This window comes from Eumetopias jubatus, unplaced genomic scaffold, assembly GCF_037043125.1.
Source record: "Eumetopias jubatus isolate StellerSeaLion01/CBP00866 unplaced genomic scaffold, mEumJub1_p1.0 scaffold_3, whole genome shotgun sequence".
Taxonomy (NCBI): Eukaryota; Metazoa; Chordata; class Mammalia; order Carnivora; family Otariidae; genus Eumetopias; species Eumetopias jubatus.
The window spans coordinates 12,586,838-12,600,619 of record NW_028274809.1 but is presented as its reverse complement, the minus strand read 5'-3'; the positions used below and the strand labels follow the sequence as shown (position 1 = coordinate 12,600,619).

Genomic DNA, 13,782 nt, shown 5'->3' with positions numbered 1-13,782 from the left:
ACTTCAGCCAAAACCAAGAATCCAATGCTCAACCACTCAACCAACTGAGCCACCCACATGCCCCAAAGTTCAGGGTATCTTGAGATAGTCATGCTAAAGGTGCTTTAAAGAGTACTCAGCCTCCAGCTCTCACACTGAAGCACTGTCATTCCTGGTGCTGAGATGATGATAGTCTCCAACCATTTCCAGATCTCCTAAGAGCCCAAGTCTCAAGAGAGAACTTTTGACTAAGGGATTCCATGTTATATTCCTGTTCTCTAGTGGTTACTGGGGTAGGGGCAAGGAAATTTAGGTTTATTTATCTTCTATGGTGGGAGGGGATTCCTTCTTAGACAAAAATTTAGACAACACATGAGGAGAGAATGAAGTTTTATTGGTTTAATGCTCCAGTACAAGAAATAAAATTATCTGTTTGTGGTATGATTGGAAATCAGGAAGAGGCTGATCCAGGGGCAGGAGTTTAAGCATTAAATTGTAAGTTTTAAAATACCTGCAGAGTAACATGAATTATTTTAGTGTTATCACAGCTCTTCTCAGTCACAGTAGACTAATTGAGAGTTGATTAGTGAAAATTCATATGTAATTATAATAATGTCCATAATAATGTCATGATAATTAACCATCACAGGTCTACTGCAAGTCCATTGCTATTTGTGGTTTTAGTATACCTTATTACCACCAGAACTTTTCTCACTGGCTATAGAATAAACTCAATCATGATAGATCCTTAATTCTACATTCTTCCTTTAAGCCAATAAAAAACCATTTGAATTCTAAAGCACACATTTCCATATAAAGACTCAAAGACAAGATCATTATAAGAATTTCTAAAACATGTTAATTGACTGCATTTTTATTATTAATGGGTTTTTTTCAAGTAAGATTTAACATTCTCTATCTTACATCCATATTCTATAGCTAACCTTTCCTGTTATTCTAAATTCTCCATTCCCTTTAGTCCAGTATCTACACTGTAATGCTCATATACCAAGAATATTGGACATAATGGTACACCTTTTTCATGTTACTACTGATCAAAATAATACCCTGGTTCAAATAATATATAAAGCATAAACCACCCTAGTGATTCCTCACAATATTGTTCTTACTTTATTGTTTTCTTTTTGGCCTAGAATGCTCCATTCCATTCAAGCTCATGGGTCCAATCCTACTTCTGTATCAAGGATGCTATTCAAATGTCAACTCCACAAAGCACTCCCTCATCTCTCCAACTCCTATTAATATTCTCTTCCTCTGAAGTCCCAAATTAATTGCACTAAACATTATTAAGAACAGTTAGCTCTTGGGGCACATGAGTGGCTCAGTGGTTAAGTGTCTTGCCTTTGGTTCAGGTCATGATCTCAAGGTCCTGGGATCAAGCCCCACATCTGGGTCCCTGCTCAGTGGGGAGTCTGCTTCTCCCTCTGCCCCTTGCCCCATTCTCTCTCTCTCAAATAAACAGATATAACCTTAAAAAAAAAAAAGAAGTTAGCTCTATCTGGCTTCATTGAAATTTATGTAGATCCCTTGGCTCCTTTTTAGGGCTAGACTTTCCTAGAGTATGGCATCCATTTCTGATTGGTATCCCCTGACTCAAGAATTATGCCATGAACATGGCATGTGGATGGGTAGGCCCTGTGTAGTTTGCCATGCTCATTCTTTACTACGCCTTGTGGATGACTGGTCACACGTGTCCACAGACTGGTTATCTTTTCTCTTTAAACAGCTTTGTTGAGATGGAATTTACATACCATAAAATTCACCCATTGTGTGTGTATAGGTCCCTATGTAATTTTTAATACATTTGTAGAGTTGGGAAACCATCTTCACGATCCAGTCTTAGAACATTTCCATCATCCTTCACAGTTCCCTCCTGTCCGTTTAGTTAACCTGACTTCCACCTCCAGTCCCAAGCAACCACTGATCTGTTTCATGTCTGTACAGATTTGCATTTTCTGGGAATTTCATATGAATGGAATTCTACAATATATAGTTTTTAGGGTCTGCTTTCTCTCAATTAGCATACTGTTTTTGAGGTTCATGAATGTTGTAGGAATAATCAGTAGCTTGTATCTTTATTATTGCTTTATCCAATCAACAGTTAATAAGCATTTGGATTGTTTGCAGGTTTTGGTTATTATGAATAATAGCACTGTGAAATTTGCATTCAAGCCTTTTGTAGACATATGTTTCATTTCCTTTGGGTAGATTCTTAACTATGGAATTGCTGGGTTGTATCGTAAGTGTATGTTTAACTTTTTAAAATAGACCTAGGTTGTTATAGATCTGTTAGGGGTTGAATTGCATCACCCAAAAAGATATGTTGAAGTCCTAACCCCTAGTACCTCAGAATGTATTATTTGGAAATGAAGTCATTGCAAATATAATTAGTCAGGATGAGGTCATTCTGGAGTAGGATTGGCTCTTAATCTTCTATTAATAGTGTCCTAATAATAAGAGGAAACTGAAGGGAGAAGGCCATGTGGTGATGGAGGTGGAGATTGATGTGATGCAGCTGCAAGCCAAGGAGTGCTATGGACTGCTGGCAAACCACCAGAATGTAGAGAGTCAAGGAAGGATTCTCTCCTACAGGTTTCAGGGTGAGCGTGGTCCTGCTGACACCTCCATCTTGGACTTCTAGCTTCCAGAAGTGTGAGACATAAAGTTGTTGTTTAAGCCACCCAGTTTGTGGTACTTTGTTATGGCAGCCCTAGGACATGAGTGCAGACTCCAGGTTTTCTGTCTTCTTGATTCAGTTTCCATAGTTTGTATATTTGCAGGCATTTGCCCAACTCAACTACATTGTCCAATTTGTTGGCATAGCCTCTTTTAATTTTGGTAGGGTGGGGAGTGATATACTGCTTTCATTCCTAACGTTGGTAATTTGTGTCTTCTCTCTTTTGGGGGGCAGGCAGCCAAATAAAGTTTTGTCAATTGTATCAATCTTTTCAAAGCACCAACTTTTATTTTCATTGATTTTCTCTATTTTTCCCTTCTGTTTCACTGGTTTCTAATATGATCATTATTCCCTCCCATTTGCTTGCTATGGGTTTAAGTTGCTCTTATTTTTCTAGTTCTTAAGGTGGAAGCCTAGATTATTACAATCCTTTCTCTTTTCTAATATGTGTGTAAAGTAGTAAATACCCTTCAGATAACGTTTTTGGCTGCATCCCAAAAATTTCAGTATGTTTTCATTTTCATTCAGTTCAAAATATTTCCTAATTTCCTTTGTGACTTCTTTGGCTCGAGTAATTTAATTTCCAAATATTTGGAGATTTTCTATATTTTTTTCTATTGTCTATTCCTAATCTAATTCCATTGTAACTATAGAACATGGTTCTATTATAGAATGTGATGCCAGTCCTCTTAAATTTATTGAGACTTGTTTTATGACCTAGCATATTGACTATTCTGCTGAATATACTTAAAAAGAATGTAAATCCTATTATCATTAAGCTCAGTGGTCTATACATATCAGGTTGATAGTGCTGTTCAAGGCTTCTATATCCTTAGTGGTTTTCTTTCTAGGTGCTTTACCCATTAAGAATAGGATATTGAAATATCAAACTATTATTGTCTATTTTTCCATTCAACTCTATCAGTTTTTGCTTCATGTAAATAAGGTTCTGTTGGTGGGCACATGTACATATCTAATTGTTATATCTTCTTGATGTATTGACTCTGTATGAAATGTGTTTCTACAAGTATTTGTCTTAAAGTTTATTTTGTTTGGTATCAGTAAAACCACTGCAAATTTCTTAAGATTACTGTTTTCATGGTCTATCACTATTAAATATTGTTGTTGGTCTTGCATTCATAATACATGATGCAATTTTGTACTTATTTTTATGGTTCTTAAATTGTTCTCGTTTAATTTGCAAACTTTTTCATAAGAAAGCTATAAATTCTTTGATAAGTTTTACACATCTTTGGGTACAGTGTTGGGTATAACAATAAATGATCCATTAAAAGCAACTGGATACCAAAACAAGCTCCTCTTTTAAAAAAATAATCCGGTTGTTATTTTCTCATGGTGTTGTTGCTTGATGTCCTCTCTCCTTCGGGCCAGGTTTTGAAAGCTGAAAATGACTAATCTGCCTTCCAGCCAGCTGCAATCCTAGATTTATGAACTGTATAAATGTCGTTACCACAACTCCTCTATTTGTATGCAAGGACCACATTTTGGGAACATTCATTTACATCAAATGGCTTAATCCCGGTATTGTTGCTCTCTTACAAACCTTTGATAAAATTAGAAAATTGTTCAGATCATTAGATGGGTCTTGAATATTATACACAATGTGCATAATGCTGCTTTTTCTCATGATTAAGATAATGAATACTTTGAGTGTTTAGGAATCATCATCCTACAAAGTAATGTAACAATTGCATAAATTTAATGTTAAAGGTCTTCTTCTGGCACTGATTCTTTGTCATTTGTTCTATTATTTGCTATTAAAACCCTGCCTCAGTGAAAGGACGGAGGACTGCCTCATGTTAAAGATGTACAATTATTATCTAAGTGATGTTTGCCAATTTAAATAGGACTTGAGTATACAACATGCTGATTTCAATAGGAATTAAAAAAAGTTCTGGTCTACTGAATCAATCATATAGGACAAAAAAGGTCATTTTTTAAAAGGTAGACTTCTTCCGTCCTCTTAAATGTCTATGAAATTTTTCACAGATAATATTTGAAATGGAATCTAATTGCCTAAGTATATTCTTAATCTCTATATATGACATTTTTGAGATTACTGTATTGAGACTTCTTGACTTGTGGCTCCCTTAAAATTACTTCTGTATTTGATGGATTAAGATAAGAACAAGAAAAATGATGCAATTATAGAAAGTTGCAAGGGGTGTGAGAGAATGCAAGACAGGATTAGTATTAATTGAATTGATGCATATGATCATGGATCAGAAGGATAAATGGAGACCTCTTCTTTCTGAAGAATTACCTTTTTTTCCTTAGCAAAGTCTATAAAATACTTCTATAGGCAATTCATCTACTCCACATCCCCCTTCAGTTGACTTTCTAGGAATGCAGTTTCTCATTGTGGGCAAGCTTTCTGATCAGCATATTGTTTTCAGAAGAAAGGGATAACTTGTAAGGCTCAAAGAATAACTTGCAATTTCCTAAGAATCTTTCCTGTCACATGAAAATCTGTTATATTCCCCTGTCCCCTGTACATGAGCCAAATTTTCATCTAAATTTCAAACTCCAAAATGAACATTTCCATGAAGAGTGCTTGCAATAAATAACAAAAGACAATCAAAACTCTTCTGATTTAGGCAGTTTTTAGGTAGCCTCGCTAAACACAGCTGCCACAACTTCCAATAAATACAGAACAGCATACCACCACCTGCATTTGGAGTCCTCCTTGAAAGATGCGTGTCTTCCTCCTAGTTACGAGAAAATTCCACACCAGCCAGTATGATAGCTTCTTCATATTGCAGGAAATAACAGCATTGCTGCATTTAACTTAACCTGACTCCTACAACTGAACATAAAACTTAAGGATAATCGAAATACTTCACACCCGAAGCCTTTAAATGGGCAAACAGACTAATAAATGCAAGCTCCAACCTAAGCTTTGGGGAGTGAGCAGCATGCCCATGACCTTGTTTGGGTGGCCGACTTTGTAACTGTGGGCTCCGCCAACCAGACGGCTGCTCTCCTGCTGTCTGCGGCTGACCCACGAAGGTGGGAGTTTCTGTTTCTCCCCCCAGCACTTCACAGCCAGTGTCCGACTCCTCCACGCAGAAACCGGACCTTACGGTAGGGATGCGCCAGTTCCTCGGCCGCCACCGGGCCCACTCGTCGCTTGTCTCCACGTCCAGTCCCTGGAAAGCAGATCGTTCCTTTGCTTCATGTGTGAGTGGGCGACCACCAGTTACTTATGGCAGGAAGGAATATTATCCTCGTGTCACTCGGAGCCGGGGGGATGAGTCGAGGGTACGAGCCCCCCACACGGCTGTCTCTGGTGGACCTTCTTCCGCAGGACCCTCATCACCTGCCCCAGGGAACCGCCGCAGCACGCGGGGGAAAAGAGCGCGGACGCGCAACTGAGCATGCGCAGAAGGAGACTGGCTCTCGCTTTACGTCCCCCTCCAACACCCGCCCTGCCAGCCCGGCTGCCCGAGCCGCGTCGCCCACGCTCTCTTCTCCCCGCCCCCCAGGCCCCGGGGACCAGGAGGGTTCGGTATCTGGCGCTCGTGCGTGATGACGCACATGCGCGCGAAGACGTGGGGACGCAGGCGGGCCGTAGAGAGCGTGAGTTTCCGCGTCTGTTTGGCTCCCCATGCGTCGTCGGTTCTGCCGGGTGCCTCTCGCCCCTTTCCCAGGGCCGGGCGGTGAGGGGGTGCGGGGCGCCAGTCGGCACTTCCCGGGGGCCGGGCTGCGGGCCGGGCTGGTGGCGCGTTTCCGCGTTCTGGGCACCCTGGTGAAGTCCGGGAGCCCGATGGGTGCTTCCCGGAGCGAGTCGCCTTGGGGTCCCATCGTCTGCACAGCGGCCTCTTCTTGAGGCTGAGCGCCCCGGGAACTACGTGCTGGGAGGATGGGGTTGGCTCTGTGGGAGTTTTAAAAAGATTCCGTCGGAAAACAGGAAGTTGAAGTGACGTTGCATCACCAACAACTTGCAGTTTCAGGCGCTGGAGGGGTAACTTTGTTTCTACGAAGAAGTGTGTGGCAAACACAACCCTAACTAAATAGTGGTATTTCTCTTAATAAGGGATAGGAAGTCCGCATGTGGATTTAACCCTTTTTGTAGTCACACTTTAAAAAGCCTGTCCAAAAATGGATCACATGCTTCATTTTTCCAAACTGTGCATAAACTTTTGAAGACTCAGGATTGCTATTAGAAGGAGTTTGTGCATTGTCATGATTCAGTCATCAAGTTGTGTAGGTCTTTATGCAGGACACTCAGTGACAGCTCGATTTTGCTGCTTTTAGTCTTAAAAGTCTAATGTCTCACATGTATGTCACTTTATTTTTGCCAGCTCCAATAAACTATAAATTTAAAGACTTATAATTTGCTGCTCACATGGCAGCTTGGGGAAGCAAGTAATTTTACAAAGAAGAATAGCAATACACTCCTAATTGTCCCAGGACTACTAGCATCAGCACCTGGGAACTTGTTGGAGATGCAAATTTTGGGGTCTTATCCCAGACTTACCCAGAAATCTACTTTAACAAGATTTGCAGTTAATCTAGTGCACGTGGGTGCTAATGTGAATTTTGCTGTCGTGCTAAAGAGAAGTCACAAAATGGAATGTGAAACCAGGTGAAGCCTTTCCTAGGTGTAAGACCTTGGGACCAGTTACTTAAAGGTTTCTTCATAGGGCTGTAAATATTCAGTGTGAAAAAGCAGGGAAGATAAGTTTAACACTAACACATGTAAGAAAACTCTCAAAGATGAGATGTTATTTAATAGCTTGTTGAAACTGCATAAAGTTAACTACTTAGATCGTGCTGAAAGGATTTTCATGGTGTTCAATGTGAGTTGAAGTTCCTGAATATCGTGACCATGGCGTAGAGGGCATTTTACTTGTTTATTTCTGGATTCTAATTATAGTCTATATAGTCAGGATTGTTGGATGCAGGATATTCTGTTGAAAGTTATAGCAGTATGTGCTAATACCAGTGCTATTGGGGCTGTAGTATTTTTTTTTTTTTATAGGTTGGTTGGTTTGTTTTTAAAATAGGCCCCATGCCCAGTGTGGGTCTTGAACTCACCACCGAAGATCAAGAGTTGCAGGCTCTACTGACTGAGCCAGCCAGGCCCCCTGGAACTGTAGTATTTTTAAGAATGAGATAAGTAATTGTGTTAAAGAGTAGCTTTTAATTCTTTGGCCTTTTGGTCTTTTCAGCTTAATTATACCTTCTTTTGATCCAGAACTTGGTAAAGAAGTTGGGTGGATAACCAGAGATAAGCCTTAGTCATAGAGCGGAGGGGTGTTAATGACTTGCATGCAGAAGCCTCGGCTGAAGATGTTTCTGTCCTTACCTCTCTTTCCCATGTGTCACGCAGATCCAGGAAGTGGAGGAGGCCTCCTGGTAACTACTCCTATACCCTTGTTTCCTGGAAGCATCACAGGAGCTAAGTTAGCTGTGCCCTTCACCTGCCGTTTTTTTTTTTTTTTTTCGGATTGTCAGTTGCAGTGTTTACTTACAACTTTTCCCTTCCCTTTTCCGGGGTGGGGGGAGATATTTTGGATTTGAAGCAGTTCCCATAAAATCTAGACTCATTCAGTTTTGAGGAGGATCAGTGCCATACCATGGCTAAACAACATGTCACTCTGATTAGAGCACACTGCTCCTGAGCCACACCATGGCTCTTAGATACTGTGGGTGAGAGTTTTCGGATAAACATGAGTCACTTCGGATATCTGCTTCTGTGAATAAGTTTGTTAATACTACCATTAAATTAACACTGTCCCATCATGAAACATTCATTTTTCAAAGGCCCTAAACAATTTTCTTGTTCTCTGTGTTAAAGAGGCCGATCTATAGCAGTGGTTTTGGTCAGACCTTGTTTTGAACGCTGCCTCTACTACTTACTGAGTTCGTTAAACAAATTAACATCCTCTCTGCCTTAATTCTCTCTTTTGTAGAGTAGGAGTCATGGTGTGTGCCTACCTCAGGACACTGAATTAACTGAATAAAGTGCAAAGCATGTCTGCCATGTGAAGGCAGAGAGACCCAATAAATGCTGCAGTTGGACGGGGAAAAAGGTAGTTATCACCCCAAACTTAACTTTACCTCATTCATTTCCTCATACTATTTTTATGAACGAGGTAATTTTGTTAATTACCTAACTGCACTGCTTTTCTTTTTAAATGCTAAAATCCCAGGCGCCTGGGTGGCTCAGTTGGTTAAGCGACTGCCTTAGGCTCAGGTCATGATCCTGGAGTCCTGGGATCGAGTCCTGTCGGGCTCCCTGCTCAGCAGGGAGTCTGCTTCTCTCTCTCAAATAAATAAAATCTTTAAAATAAATAAATAAATAAATGCTAAAATCCCAAAGAGTCAAAGCTTTCACATTATTGAGAGAAAGCAAACACATGGAAAAAATTAAAACTCTAAAACCTGGTAGAAAAACACTATCTTCAGTTTTATCACCATAACAGAACAAATTCCATAAAATTGTTTTGGGTGTTTATCGGAAGGTCAAGGTCGGGATGATTAATATTTAAGTATCTTCAGTTAGTTAACCAGGACAGTCCACTATAGAGGGGACACTATGTTCCAAGAACCTCACTGAAAATATGCACTGTGCATTTATCTTTCATTTAAAAAAAATAAAATTATCTCCTGTGTTTTTGTGTGTATATATATATTATATATATGAGCATGGAAAATACTTGAAAGGAGTCATACCAGGTCATAATTTTGTTTACTTGGCAATGTATTATAATATAGAGATGGGGTAAATAATCTACATTTATGTAAAGTTACATGGGTGCATGTATATATAAACATCCTTTAAAAAAATATTTATTTATTTTAGAAAGAGCATAAGGAGAGGGAGAGAATCTCAAGCAGTCTCCACGCTGGGTGTGGAGACTGATGGCTGGGCTCCATCTCATGACCCTGAGATCACAACCTGAGCCGAAACCAAGAGTCGGATGCTCAACTGACTGTGCCACCCAGGCGCCCCTAAACATTTTTTTTATTTATTTTTAAGATTTTGTTTATTTATTTGAGAGAGAACGCACGAGCGACTGGGGAAGGGGCGGAGGGAGAGGGAGAGAGAATCCAGGAGACTCCATGCTGAGTAGGGAGCCCAACACAGCTGGATTTCACAATCAGGAGATCATGACCTGAACAGAACTCAAGAGTCGGACACTTAACTGACTGAGCCACCCACGTGCCCCTAAACATTCTTTTAAAAAAACATTTAAAAGATGAAAAAATAAAAGCCATTTAAAAGATAGAAATGATGCTTTAAGAAGATAGATTTCCTTTTATGCTTTAGTTCTAGTCACATAAGCAGTGGTCCTTAGATTTTTTTTTTTTTTTTTTTTAAGCAGGGAACCCTTTTTAGCAGAATCTTACCCAAAAACCTCAGGAGCTGAGAGGCTTTAAGAGAGGTTGAAGGGCACAGTTCTGCTTGCTGGTGCTCATCTTGAACTTTTTGCAGTGATACTCCAAGACATGTCCCCAGAACCCTGGAGTCCAGGGCACTGGGTATGAAACTCTTCATCTGTGGGATAGAAATCATCAAGAGACAGTTATATCTAAAAAGTCATGGCATTAAGAATTATTGTGAGTGGGATTCACAAACTTGTTCTGAAGACAATTCCCAGGATTTTCAGCAATGTCAAATGTATGTGTAACTTCTCAGGCAGAGGAGTGAGTGGTTATTTAAAAAAAAAAAAAAAAAGGAAAGGAAAAGATCCAGTCTTCAATATGACCCATATTTTATAAAAAAGAGGAGTTCTATGAATGCTTTTTGAGAAATCATCTCAGTTTTTTTTTTTGATCCCTCTAAGCCGTGACAGCTGTATCACTGTTAAAGCTATTTAATATTTTAACTGGATATTGTTTAGCATTACAGATGACTCAAGGAAAAGGAAACAACAGGTCAATGGAAATATATTACCTGTGTTTACTGTCCCTCTGTTTTTTGTACTTTGAAAGCAGCTGGTTTGCAATTTGTATGGTAAAGGGTTTTTCTTAAAGAGTTAATTTTTAGTTAATAGTGAACTTTCATAAGAAAAATAATCTCAAACGCTAAGTATTTGTAAGGTTATTAATAGGGGTAGTAGTAATATCACATTTGTCTTTTTTCACACATTGAGCAGGGTTTCCTGGTGACAGCTGGAGTGTGGGGGAGGGGGAGTCACTTTCAGTCAGCCTGCTGCTCGGTGCAACATCATGATGGCCATAGTTCAAAGCCTGTGGGATAATTTTGGCTGTATTCAGAGAAGAAAATGTGTCAAATTTCTGGGAGCAATAGGTAGTGCAGAAGAGCTATATAAGAGCCCTTTGGGATCTAGATGATAGTCAACTAACAATGTGTGCATTCAGGTTTGCATGTTGGTGTTATTTTACCATCTAGTTTCTTGGACATTGTTACATGCACATCATAATTATAAAGCAATAAAGTCTAGTTCCATGGGGGGAAAGGCTCATTACTTTATGGAGAGGAAGGGAGATTGGAAAACAAACTTTGGGAGTGTGCTACGTGCTTTCACATAATATGCTATTTCATTTATTCTTCACAATGACTGCAGTAAGTAAGTGGAATTTTTCTCATCTATGCATAAAGAAGCAGAAGCTCAGCAGGATTGATTATATGATTTGCCCAAGGCCACATACTAGTAAACGATGGCATCCATATTTGACCCGAAATCTGGCTTCAGCTCCAGGAATGTTCTTATTATACCAACAGCTGTTTCTGCATGGTGTAAACTTTTTTAAGCATTTTTAATCCAAAGTCACAATATCAGGATAGTTATGAATGAAATTTAATACATATTACAGTGATTTCAACCTTATATGGGGGAGTGTGTATGTGTCTGTGTAGGGTCTGTGTGTGTTGGCAGCTACTTCTAATTTTGGATTTTTTTTCCCTTGAGGGATTCTCTTGGGCAACACTGAAAGAAACTTTGCTACGTTTTTTTTTATGTTACAAATACTAGCAATTTGCAGTCTTGTGGTTGTAATGAATCAGTTTGATTCTAAGTTGGAACCAATGTAGGAATAAATATTGTGCATACTTCCCACGTAGTCCCTTCCTTCCTACCAAAGTATTCAAGATTTACTCATTTCTTTCAAGGTATGTTAATTTTGTATTAATAAGGGACTTTTTGGCTTTCCAGATTTTTAACTTATAGCTATTATGTCCACCAAGTGATGACCTAAATCCTTTTATTTTTGTGAGATTACTCTCCTGCTTTTGATTATGAGTTTCACGGATCATTTCATCTCCTTCTGCATTGCCCATAGGATAATGCCTGCCCAGTATTTTCATTCTTTACCCCACACCCCATACAAAACCTTAAAACTTATTTTTGCTATTGTCTAAACATTCCGTGCACCTTTATATGCATTCCTGTTTTCATTATCACACCATAATGTCTCTGTTTGTATTTCTGCTCTCTAGGCTTCTAGGCTGTGGTTGCCTGAAAAGACAGTACCTCTCCCTTTATAGGCATTCCTATTTATTAAATGAAAGAATACAGACAGTGAGATATAAAATTATCTGCTTAATGCTTTTACTGCTATGGTTTCACATTCATTGATTTTCTTCTCTGGGGCCTATAATTAGAGAAATGTGATGAATTACAGGATGGTGGAACAAAGGGGTAAACCCACAGAAGAGCATGCAGGATAATTCCATGATCTTTCTTAAAGACTATCAGGTTGAAGGAACCTCTTATTCAATTTCTTTCCTTTCCTTTTTTTTTTTTTTGTAGGTGAATCTAAATGATTCATTGTCTCAAAGTCTAGTCAGCAGTGTTCACCAAGTGACAACATTTTATTAAATGTAGAGAGTAATCTTATTTTCAATGAAGAACAAAGGCAAGGAGTATGTTTTGAAAATCAATAATTAGATGTATTCTTTTAAAAACAACCTTATATAAACGAAAGACAAATTTTAGACCATTCATTTTTCCTTCTGTGATTACATTTTTCATCCAGTGTCCAAGTTTAGACACTTAGTTTATGGCTTTAAGAGGACTTTGCCTTATTTATGCAGAAGTTGGCTCTTCTACTCCCATCCTTAGCTGGGTGTGCTCTTCTTTTTCTAGTGATAGCATGGCCATAGCAGACTTTGCTACCACTTATATACATATCATGTTTTGGTTCTCCCATGGGCTAGAGTGCTGTACCAGGAGACAATGAGAGTTAGTAATGCTTGAAATGGACTAGGATCTGCTTGCCAGCCCTTTGTAAATGTAGTGGTTTGGGTATCGTTTTGAAAAAAAAGGAAAGTAAGTTAACTGTGGTATCGGGATAGCTTATTCAAGAACAAGAGATTTATTGGAAGTCTATGGATAAGCTCAGAAAATAGACAGGAAACCAAACAACCAAGCCTTGGTAAAGGGTAATAGCTAGGTGAGCTCTCAAGGGTTGGGTAAACTTGGTGGACTTGGACAGTACTTTAAGTTTAAAGCTCTGTCCGCTCCAGATGTTGTTGGTCTTAGTGTCTCTGCACAAGTTTTAGATTCCAGGGAGTGAGTTATTATGTCAACTCTGGTCACTGTCACCCTTGAGTCAGTGTGGGAAAGGGCACCTTTGATTGTTGGTCCCTCCCAGAACCATATCCAGTGAGGGTGGGAGGCAGCTTCCTGTTCCTGAAAGAATGAGGTATTGTTGCTGCTGGGCAGGCCGAAACTCCAAGCTGCCCCCACCACCCGGTGATTAGTGGATGTCCTTTGTGCTTTGTGGGAACATGAACAGCATCTCTGAGATCAGCCATGCTCGTCTCCCTCTTGACTAGTCCTTGTGTGGGAGGATTTCAGTCACACACATAATTCACTAACAATTCTTACACAGAGATTAAGTGGGGGGGTGGCTATCATTTTTTTCATTGACTGTAGGCAGATAAACGAAGAAATCTGGTGTGGAGCAAAGGTGAGCATGGAGTTACTCAAATCCTCCTGAGGGAGTGATGGTGGGTGCTGGCATTGCTGCTCCACGTGTGTCTCTTGGTTAAGGGCCTACGTCTGAATGGCTGTCAGTCGGAGAACTTTAATGAGCCCTCATTACACTAAGACGTGCAGTCTGTGAGAGAAGGAACTGGCTTATGATTGATATTGGAAATCATAAGT

The 13,782-nt window shown here is 39.6% G+C and overlaps 1 protein-coding gene across 2 annotated transcripts in view; it reads left to right on the top strand.

Annotated features, from left to right (window-relative positions):
- Nucleotides 1-6,169: 6,169 nt before the first annotated feature.
- RHBDD1 (rhomboid domain containing 1) overlaps nt 6,170-13,782 on the top strand; it is a 119,339-nt gene continuing 111,726 nt past the window's right edge. The window contains exon 1 of one of the 2 annotated variants that reach the window (XM_028105226.2): nt 6,170-6,277. The gene's annotated coding sequence lies outside the window, so the exon portion shown is untranslated. Of the gene's footprint in view, nt 6,278-8,358; nt 8,737-13,782 lie in introns of those variants that run through there. The other variant, XM_088021533.1, reaches the window with a different exon arrangement.